The sequence below is a fragment of the Lepus europaeus genome, chromosome 2, assembly GCF_033115175.1.
Source record: "Lepus europaeus isolate LE1 chromosome 2, mLepTim1.pri, whole genome shotgun sequence".
NCBI lineage: Eukaryota > Metazoa > Chordata > Mammalia > Lagomorpha > Leporidae > Lepus > Lepus europaeus.
This window is the reverse complement of record NC_084828.1, coordinates 107,527,722-107,538,230: the sequence shown is the minus strand read 5'-3', so window position 1 is coordinate 107,538,230 and position 10,509 is coordinate 107,527,722. Positions and strand designations below refer to the sequence as shown.

General features: G+C 44.0%; 1 pseudogene; it reads left to right on the top strand.

The window, feature by feature from the left end:
* The first annotated feature begins 313 nt into the window (after window positions 1-313).
* On the top strand, window positions 314-8,272 carry LOC133751480 (uncharacterized; annotated as a pseudogene).
* The last annotated feature ends 2,237 nt before the right edge of the window (window positions 8,273-10,509 follow it).

Below are 10,509 nucleotides of genomic sequence, written 5' to 3'. Positions count from 1 at the left end.
TTGTGGGAAATGTGTTTATTGTCCTGCCATATTACAGAAAGTATTTAAGGTGGCTTACATAAATACATACTACACTAAGAGATCAGCGGAGACAATGGGGAGAAGGGTAGGGAAGGTGAGGTGGCAGCTAAGTATGAGGCCGGCATTCATTCAGAGACCACACGGTGGGGCATTCGTTAGGAATACAGCACACATTTTCTTCTGAGTGATTAACAGCAGAGCACAAGCCAGTTCCACAGCCCACAGGACCAGTTAACAGTGTTCGTAACTCAGAAACAATTTACTACGGAGAAGGGGAACTGCTGCTGGCGCAATGACTGAGACAAATGACCGGGCTCTGGTAAAGATGCTGTGTTTGATGTGGATGGTGATGTGTACTCCACAACTTCTTTGTGGTCATTATAGCCACATGATGCTTACGGGAGCTTTAGCGATGTGCACAAACAGAACGCATGGGGTAGGAATAGAAGCAACCCTATGCTTCTGCCCGCCACTTCCCAATTGCTCCTCATTGCATGCCTGCTGCTTTCCCCCATCCCTTTGCGAAATGTAACTCTGGTATCTTCTTGCCATTTTCAGAAAATCAAATGCTTTCATTCACTTTTCATCACTAGAATTGTCCTGTTTTCATCATTATTGTGTATTCTGTTGAGCTAATCAAAACTCAAACCCTCATTTGAAGTGTGACTTTGCTTCCCCCACAGGTTGGCCTGGAAGTCTGCAGTGGTGAACGACAGACATGGCCTTCTATCTTGCACTCTTCTGGGTTTTAAAACTTTATTTTTCCCCTTCTTTATTACACCCTTCCTTCTGCTCCCATGTTCTGGATTCTTCTGATTTGGGGAAGAAGGAAGTCAGATTGAAGACTCTACCTTCCTTTGCTGATAGGGTCCTGCCTCTCCATTGGTGCCAGTGAGGATACTGTGCCTTGGAGCCTGGGCTTTTTCTTGGTTCTTCTCCCTCAGTTGGTAGCACCTTCAAGCTATGTCACACACTGGTCTGCTGAGCTGTGCACATTTCAGGGACGCCATTTCAACTGAACGTTTTCCTGAAAGGCCCTTTCTCCAAGCATGAGGTGAGGGGGAAATGTCCTCCTTCCTCCCTGGGGGAGGTGGGAGGAGAACGATTGTGCCACTGCACAAAACAGTCTCCCAATTTTCTTTCTTGGCTTCTTCCACAAAACCTCTTGATGTCCTTGACATGATGTGGACAAAACAGTTTTCTTTGCAAGTCTCCTTTATCTTCTCTTGTTTGTCTTTGAGTTTGCTTTTTGGTGGCTTCCAATGAAATGAATGCACAAAAGAGTCCCTTTTCAATATCCTCTTGCATTTTTCAAAAAATTAATTACTTTTTGTTTATTTGAAAGGCTTCTAGAATAAGAGAGAGAGAAAGAAGGGGGGGGGAGAGAGAGAGAGAGAGAGAGAGAGAACTGGATAAGAATCTCCCATCTCCCATCTGCTAGTTCACTCCAAAAATTCCCACAACAGCTGGTTTAGCCTGAAGACAGGAGCCAGGAACTCCATTCAGGTCTCCTATGTGGGTGGCAAGGATCCAAGCATAGGGCCATCATCTGCTGCCCTCGCAGGTGCATTAGTAGGAAGCTGCATCAGAAATAGAGTATCCAGGACTCGAATCAGGCACTCTGATATGAGAAGTGGGTGTTCCAAGTGATAGCTTAATCCACTGTATCATAATGCTTGCCCTTCCTGTTACATTTTAGAAGTCTTGCACTAGCAGTGAATGGGAGCTAGCATTGAAGTGGCTTTAGGCTTTGAGGCACAAACCAGTGTGGTTTGGATGTGAAATACCCTATCAACCCAGGTAGATGGCATTTTATTCTATTGATTTATCTATTTTCTCCATTTGAACTATTAAACTGATGCATATTATTTTTAGACAGATCAGAAGCACCAAGGAATCCAGTGAAAAATTACTGAAATTATTCTGTCCCATCTTTCAAGGGTAGTTACGAATTAACCTGGATTTATATTCTTTCATATTCTTCTAATATACACTTATGGATGTTCCTTCAGGCCTGACTTTCACTAACCAAATATTCATTTTAAGGACTTATAGAAATGTTTCCCTAATTCACTATCTGAAAGGATTACAACAAATCCACATTGTCACAGCTGTAAAACTGTTTGATTTGTGTACAAATTCAGAGAAGAAAATACACAGAGAATGTGCTGCCGTAGATTCTCAGCTCTGCTTTGATAATTGGGAATCTTATGCATGCAGAGTTACAGTGTGTGCATTATCTCATCAGATTCCACATTATTACTTGAAAACGTCTTCCGAGAAGGCTGAAAAGCCTGTAAAGAAAGTACATGAGCCCTTGGATTGCAGAAAACTATTGACAAAGGTGATTGAACTGCACAGCAAATTTTTAATGCCGATGAAATTGGGCTATTTTGGAAACGAATGCCATCTCGTATGTTCATTTCAGAAAAGGAAACAAAAAGTGCCAGAACATAAAGCATCCAAAATAGGTGAACACTGTGTTTAAGTGAATGTGGAGTTAAGTTAAAACCTGGGCCGGAGCATCACTTCAAAAACCCCCGTGCATGTGAGAGCCTATTGAGGAGTGAATTGCCTGTTATGTGATAGTCAGCTCATAAAAATTGGATGGCCAAGGCAGTGTTCAGTGTTTACATGAGGAGTTAACTGTTGCTTTTCATCAAGGAGTACACGGGATGGGACGCTTACACACTAGGCTCTTTTGGTGATAGACCAAGATCCCAGATGTCCTTCTGGTGTTGGCCAAAATTATGGCCATAATAGCACAGTGGTCTTTTTTTTTTTTTAACTTTTATTTAATGAATATAAATTTCCAATGTACAGCTTATGGATTACAATGGCTTCCCCCCCAATAACTTCCCTCCCACCCGCAACCCTCCCCTCTCCCGCTCCCTCTCCCCTTCCATTCACATCAATATTCATTTTCAATTCTCTTTATATGCAGAAGATCAGTTTAGTATATATTAAGTAAAGATTTCAACAGTTTGCACCCACACAGAAACACAAAGGGAAACATACTGTTTGAGTACTAGTTATAGCATTAAATCACAATGTACAGCACATTAAGGACAGAGATCCCACATGAGGAGCAAGTGCACCGTGACTCCTGTTGTTGTCAGTGGTCTTTTTTGCCTCCTGGTGTTGTGTCACAATGGTAACCTCTGGACCTGGTCACTGCAGTCTTCCAGGCACATTGTTTGCAGATGGTGATGCAGGATGTGGTGCTTACAAGCTGATATATGGCCTGATGATGCAGGCAACACTGCTTTAGTGTGGATTTATGGAAGAGTTTTGACATTCAGAATGTCTTCAAATCTATCAACTGAGTTTGGTATGTATCATAACAGGGGATGAGCAGACTACAGAAGAAACTATTCTTGCAATTTGTTGCTGACTCCCAAGGTATGAAGGAAGTGATTAAAGCAAAGTAAAAATCCTAAATCTTGTGGCGAAGGCTAGATTTAGTGAAGTGGTTGGTGCAGAGAGCTCATGACCATCTTCAGTTTCATGCTTGACCTAGGTCCCAGAAAGAGAAAGACGAGGAGCTGTGTCAATTCAGGATAAAATTAGATTTAGTTGACAAGCAATCTTTGTATGTACATTTATTTAAAAAACTGGTTGCAATATTACTGATTTATATGATTTATATTTGTATTTATATGAACACGAGAATTTGCCCTGTTTGTGTAATGGCTGGCGAAGCCTTAGAAAGTCTGCCATTCCCACAACTCCTTTCTGAAGGTTTCCTGCCCATGCTTCTCTGCTGAGGGAGAAGTACTATTTCCTTCCTTCCTTCCTCTCCCTTTTTTTTTCTTTTAAAAGATTAATTTATTTATTTGAAAGAGTTACAGAGGGAGGGGGAGAAACAGAGAGAGAAAGGTTTTCCATCTACTTGTTCACTTCCCAGATGGTTGCAATGGCCAGGCCAAAGCTAGGAGCCTGGATCTTCATCTGTCTCCCACATGGGTGCAGGGGCTCAAGTAACTGAGCCAACTTCCACTACTTTTCCCAGGCCATTAGCAAGAAGCTGGATTGGAAATGCTGACACTCAAACTGGCAACCATATGATATGCAAGCCACAATGCTAGTCCCCTCTCTTTCTTTTTGAAGATTTACTTATTTATGGATTTGAAAGACAGGTGACAGAAAGATAGGGTAATAGAGAGGGAGGGAGGGAGGGGGGAGAGAGAGAAGTAAAGAGAGAGAGAGAGAGAGAGAGAGAGAGAGATCTTCCATCGGCTGCTTTACTCCTCAAATGTCCACAATAGTTGGGGTTAGGCCAGGTTGAAAACAAGAGCTCAAAACTCTATCAGTGTCTCCCACAGGAGTGACAGGGACCCAAGTATCTGGGTCATCACTCTCTTCATTCTTAAGTGTCTAGGGAGCTGGATTGGAAGCAGAGAAACCAGAAATCAAATTGGCACTTCAACATGGGATACAGGTGTCCCAAGTGGTGGCTAAACCTGCTACCCCACAATACCCACTCCACTATATTGTTTCTTACAAACAGTGATTTGCCTCTTTCTTTCTCTCTCTCTTTTTAATTTTTTTTTCTATAGAATTTGGGTCATTTGAAAATTTATTTATTTTTATTTGAAAGGCAGAGAGACAGAAAGACATAGATTTCCTTCTGCTGGTTCACTCTAAATGTCCATAGTAGCTAGGGCTGGGCCAGACCAAAGGGAGGAGTTCAGAACTCAATCCAAGATCTCACTGAAGGTGGCAGGGACCAAAGTACTTGAACTACCACCTACTGCTTCCCAGTGTACATATTAGCAGGAAACTAGAATTGGGAAGTGGAGCTGGGACTAGTATCTAGGGGCTCCAATATGACATGTGGGCATCCCCAATGGCTTCTTAACTGCTGTGCCAAACATCTGCCTAGGCTTCTGCTTCTTATCACCCGACTCCTCTATTCTGAAAGAGAGGAAGGCATTTAGCCAAGGGTTAGAAAACTCAAGAACCTATGGGATGCCCGGCAAGTAATCAGACTGAGGTACACAGGCTCATGTACAACCCACACCTGGGGAATTCACTGAAGACTGCAGCACACTGAAGAGAGTGTGCCTTATCTTAAAGGGATACCATCAATTAGCTTTAGCCAGTTGTTGTAATCCAAGAATAAAGAGCAAATCTTATCAGATCTTTGGATTTTGAAGACAATCTTCAGATTCCCATTTAAAAATGAAATCTTCTGATCTCCCCACTGTGTAGTACAACTCAACAAATAACATCCATGGGCCAAGTTCAGTCAAACGTGGCTTGTTTGCAACTTCTGACCTTTTCAAGGGTAGTCAACGTGTGGATGGTCCAGTGACCAATGGCATATGAGATGCCTAGTCACAAAAGTTTGCCCAGTCAGGGACAATGACAAATGATAAAACCGATCATATTCTGTTGAGAACTTGTGCAATATATACAAGTATTTTTTTGTCAGTCAGTACTGACGGGAGTAGAAGACTTTCATAGAAAAGTTTGGCAGGTGGAAAATAGAGCAGTAGATGCTATTAGTAAGAGATGTTAGATGATAAATCATCAAAGGGAAAGAGGGAGGTAGTTGGTTAGTAGGAGCAGTAGAAGCAATTAGCTAGATGACTCATGATGCAGTTAGGATTAATTAACAAAGAGTGCTTATAGGAGGGTTCTCTTTCTCTATGATTCAATCTCTGTGAGGTGCATAAGTCTAAGAATTTATCCATTTCTTTCAGATTTTCAAATTAGTTGGCATATAGTTGTTTGATATTTACAGGCGGTTCCAAGATGGCAGAGAAGGGAGGGAGCTTACTGCTCCAGTCTAGAAGATAGTTAAAAAAAAGTGGAAAGTGTAGTCTCAGGGAAGAATTAAGGAAAAAAACAGCCCAGGAAACTCTTCCGTAATTAGAAAGACACGGTGGATCTACATGGAGGACACAGGCGCCCACGGCTCGGGAGCCCAGTTGCCGGATCTACACACCAGTGCTGGAAAGTGAGGTGAGATGAGACCGCAGTAGCCTGAGACACTGGCGGAAAAGCGGCAGGAAGAGCCTAGAGGGAACGAGGCTTGAAGGCTTGATCCTCATAAATTAGAGGAGGAAAAAAAACTAAAAAAGAACGAACACGTTTTTCTCTCCCCAGTCACTTTACAACCACAACAAGCTGAAAGTAGGGCCGGCACCATTTTGAACATACGTAACAGCTGTGCCAGCTCGTGTAATAGTCTCTAATGAATTTTTGTATTTCTGTGGTATTGGTTTTATTTATTTAATTTTTTTGTAAAGATTTATTTATTTTTATTTGAAAGGCAGAGTTACAGAGAAAGAGAGAGAGAGAGAGAGAGGTTTTCCTTCTGTTGGTTCACTCCCCAGATGGCTGCAACAGCCGGAGCTGCGCATATCCGAAGCCAGGAGCCAGGAGCCAGGAACCAGGAGCTTCTTCCCAGTTTCCCACGCAGGTGCAGGGGCCCAAGGACTTGGGCCATCTTCTACTGCTTTCCCAGGCCACAGCAGAGAGCTGGATCGGAAGTGGAGCAGCTGGGACTTGAACCACCACCCATATGGGATGCAGTGGTTTTAACCGCTGTGCCACAGCGCTGGCCCCTGGGGTTGGTTTTGATGACTAATTTTTCATCTCATTTTTTTTTGAATCTTTTTTCTTGCTTAGTCCATTAAAGGTTTGTCAATTTTGTTTATCTTTATGAAAACCCAACTCTTTTTGTTGCTCCTTTGTATTTTTAAAGACCTGTTTTCATTTATTTCTGCTTCAGAGTTAATAATTTGTTTCCTTCTACTAAATTTGGGTTTAGTTTGTTTTTATTTTTCTAGTTCCTTGAGGAGCAATGGCAGGTTGTTTATTGGAAATCTTTCTGGTTTTTCTCTTGTAGGGATCGATTAACACCAACTTTCCTCTTTTACTGCAGCCTGTAGGTTTTGATAGCCTGTCGTTTGCTTTAAGAAATTTTTAATGTGGTTTCTTAATTTCTTTATTGGTTGCTCAGGAATATATTGTTTAATTTTCCCATAGCTGTGTACTTTCTAAAATTTTTCTTATTATTGTTTTCTTGCACTGTTGTTGGAAGATACTCAATATTTCCCTACTTAAAAATTTGCTTAGACTTATTTTGCGGCTTACTACATGACGTAGTTTGGAAAATGTTACATGTGCTATTGAGAAGACAGTATTCTGCATGGTTAGTTGGGCTATTTTGTAAATATTTGTTGTATCCCTTTGATCTATAAAATAGTTTAATTCTCCCATTTCTCTTCTCTGATTTTCTGTCTGGATCATCTACCCGTTGCTGAAAGTAGGCTCTTAAGATCTGCGGCAGTGAGTGCAGTGCAGAACTGCCCTTTGCGATGCACTATTGGATGCAGGCTGCCCTCCTGGTCGGCCTGGGCTTGCTTTGTCTGCCCCAGGGGCCCCTGCACGCCTTTGCCAGAACTTCCCCAGCAGCTTTTCCTGGGGTAACTGTGATGAAGGGAAGGACCCTCTGGTGATCGAAAGCCTGACACTGGGGCCTGACCCTGTCGTCATTCCCTGGAATGTGACCATCAGCACTGAGGGCTAGACCGGTGTGCCCCTCGATTCTCCTCTGAAGGTGGCGTTAACTGTGGACAGGGAAGTGGCAGGTTTCTGGATCAAGGTCCCCTGAATGGAACAGCTCTGCAGCTGCACCTGTGAAGACGTCTGTGGTGTACTGGATGTGTTCATTCCCTCTGGGGAGTCCTGCCCAGAGCCCCTGCACACCCATGGGCTTCCCTGCCACTGCCGCTTCGAAGACACCTACTCACTGCCCAAAAGCTAGTTCACTGTGCCTGTTCTGGAGCTGCCCAGCTGGCTCAGCTTTGGCAACTACCACATTGAGGGTGTCCTAGTCAGAGGCCAGGAGCAGCTGGCCTGCCTCAAGATCACCACCTGAAGGGCAAATAGTGTGGCATAGCCACAGCCCATGAGGGGAAGAGCAAGGTCTCCCTCTTCCTCTGTCTTGTGTTTGCCAAGGCTGAATTCCAACCCTCTGCCCCATCTCTGTCCCCTTTCTACAAAGATTGCACTACCCTTACTGAAAATCATTTTGTGCCACTTAGATTTTTGGCTGGCACAAATAGCCTTAACCCAAAGAGGACGTGTTGGGCAGTTCTTGGTGGCCCAGGACATCTGCTGGGCTGGCCACCTCATGGTCCTGCCCACCCTTATGGCTTCCCAAGAGCCTTGTTCATTTTCAAAGCAATCATGGACTGGGAACCCATGTGTTTGGGGAAACTCAAGTTCAGACTGACCCAACCTTGGCCTCCTGAAGTACCCTTGTGACTTTCTCCCTTTTCTTTCAGTCACTGACTTAAAAGCAGACAGAGCATATTAACATTTTAAAATAACTGATCTAGGTCTGCTCTTCGCTTCATTTCTGTGATTAATTTCTTTTCTGAGTTTGTCCAGGTAACACTGGGGCTTGGTATATCCTGGAGAGGCAGGGCATGTGTGGTGGGGAGTCCCTTAGGAGAGTTGGGAATGTTTGATGTTTGAGGTCATTTACAAGTGCAGGTTCCTGTAGTTCAAAGCAAGGGACTAAAGGGTGACAAGGACCACTGGAAACATGCTGCGTTGAGACCTGACTTCCACTTCTCCTTTTTGGACAAACAGAAGACCTACACTGGATAAGACACATCCTTGTTATAGTGTATACAACGTAGCAGCACATACACGTGGATCCAAGGCAGCTGGGGCACAGTCTCCGGCTGGGGATGCTGGCAAGGCATCACGTCCAGTCTGTGGGAGAACACTTGCTCTCCATCTATACTTAGTGCCATAGAAGAACATTGTGTGCCCAGCCAGTATTGCCACATAGTCTCCTTTTTGCCATTGCATAGTCCCGAATCCAGATTTTTATATGAAATCTTACCTTTTAAAATATTAGCAACTAATTAATTTTTAAAAATAGTGTGCAGCCCCATGGACCAAATGGATATACTCGGGTGTCAGTTTGCAACCTTGGGTCTAATTGTATGGGCTTGTTCTTTAGTCTCAAGGCAAATCCTCTAGCACCATTTCTCCACTCAGAGGGTCAAACCCTTAGTGTGTGACTCCAAGGAGAAGGCTCATCCACTGCTGGCTAAGGTGTGGGCTGCCTCTCAGAGCTGTGAGCTACAGGGATCACAAGACTTCCTGCTTCCGCCTCAGAGACCCACCGGGGACAGGGGCAGCTGCCAAAGAATTGAGGCCACCAGCAGCTGCTCTGTGGAGAAGGGTCAGGCTGCCCATGTCACCCGCCACTGCACTGCACCACTGTGATGCCTTGCTGACCCATGGCCCAGCCCTATGTCCTGGGGATCATTTGAAACCTGGAATGGCAATACATCTTTTATACTTAAAAAAAAAAAAAGATCTTTTGCTATTAGTATATTGGAGTTTAATATCTCCCTTAAGGTCTATCATTGTTTGTTTTATATATTTAGATGCTTGGATATTGTGTGCATACATATTTACAGTTGTTCTTTGTCTCGCAGAATTTTTTTAAAGTTTTTTTTTTGTTTGTTTGAGAGAGTTTCAAGACAGAGGGAGACACACACACACAGCATAGATCTTCCATCTGCTTGTTTATTTCCCAGATGGCTGCAATGGCCAGGGCTGGGCCAGATCAAAGCCAGAAGCCAGGAGCTTCCTCTGGGTCTGCCATATAGGTGGTAGGGGCCCAAATGCTTAGGCCATCCTCTACTGGTTTTCCCAAGGCATTAACAGGGAACTGGATTAGAAGTAGATAAGCAGGGATATGAACTAAACCCATAAGAGGGGTGCTGGTGTTACAGGTAGCAGCTTTACTGGTTATTTCTTGCAAAATTGACCCCTTTAATATTATGTGATAACCTTGTCTTTTTTATTGTTTTTTTGATTCAATGTATATTTTATCCGACATAAGTATGGCCACTCCTGCTTTAATTTGGATTCCATTTGCATAGGATATCTTTATGCATCCAATCACTTTTTAAAAAATATTTATTTATTTATTTGAAAATCATGGCCGGCGCCGCGGCTCACTAAACTAATCCTCCGCCTTGCGGCGCCGGCACACCGGGTTCTAGTCCCGGTCAGGGCACCGATCCTGTCCCGGTTGCCCCTCTTCCAGGCCAGCTCTCTGCTGTGGCCAGGGAGTGCAGTGGAGGATGGCTCAAGTCCTTGGGCCCTGCACCCCATGGGAGACCAGGAGAAGCACCTGGCTCTTGCCATCGGATCAGCGCGGTGCGCCGGCCGCAGTGCGCCTACCGCGGCGGCCATTGGAGGGTGAACCAACGACAAAAGGAAGACCTTTCTCTCTGTCTCTCTCTCTCACTGTCCACTCTGCCTGTCAAAAACAAAAAACAAAAAAAAAAAAAAAAAAGGAAAAAGAAAATCAGATTTACACAGAGAGAGGAGAGGCAGAGAGAAAGAGGTCTTCCATCTGATGGTTCACTCCCTGAATGGCCGCAATGGCCGGACCTGTGCCGATCGGAAGCTAGGAGCCAGGAGCTTCTTCTGGGTCTC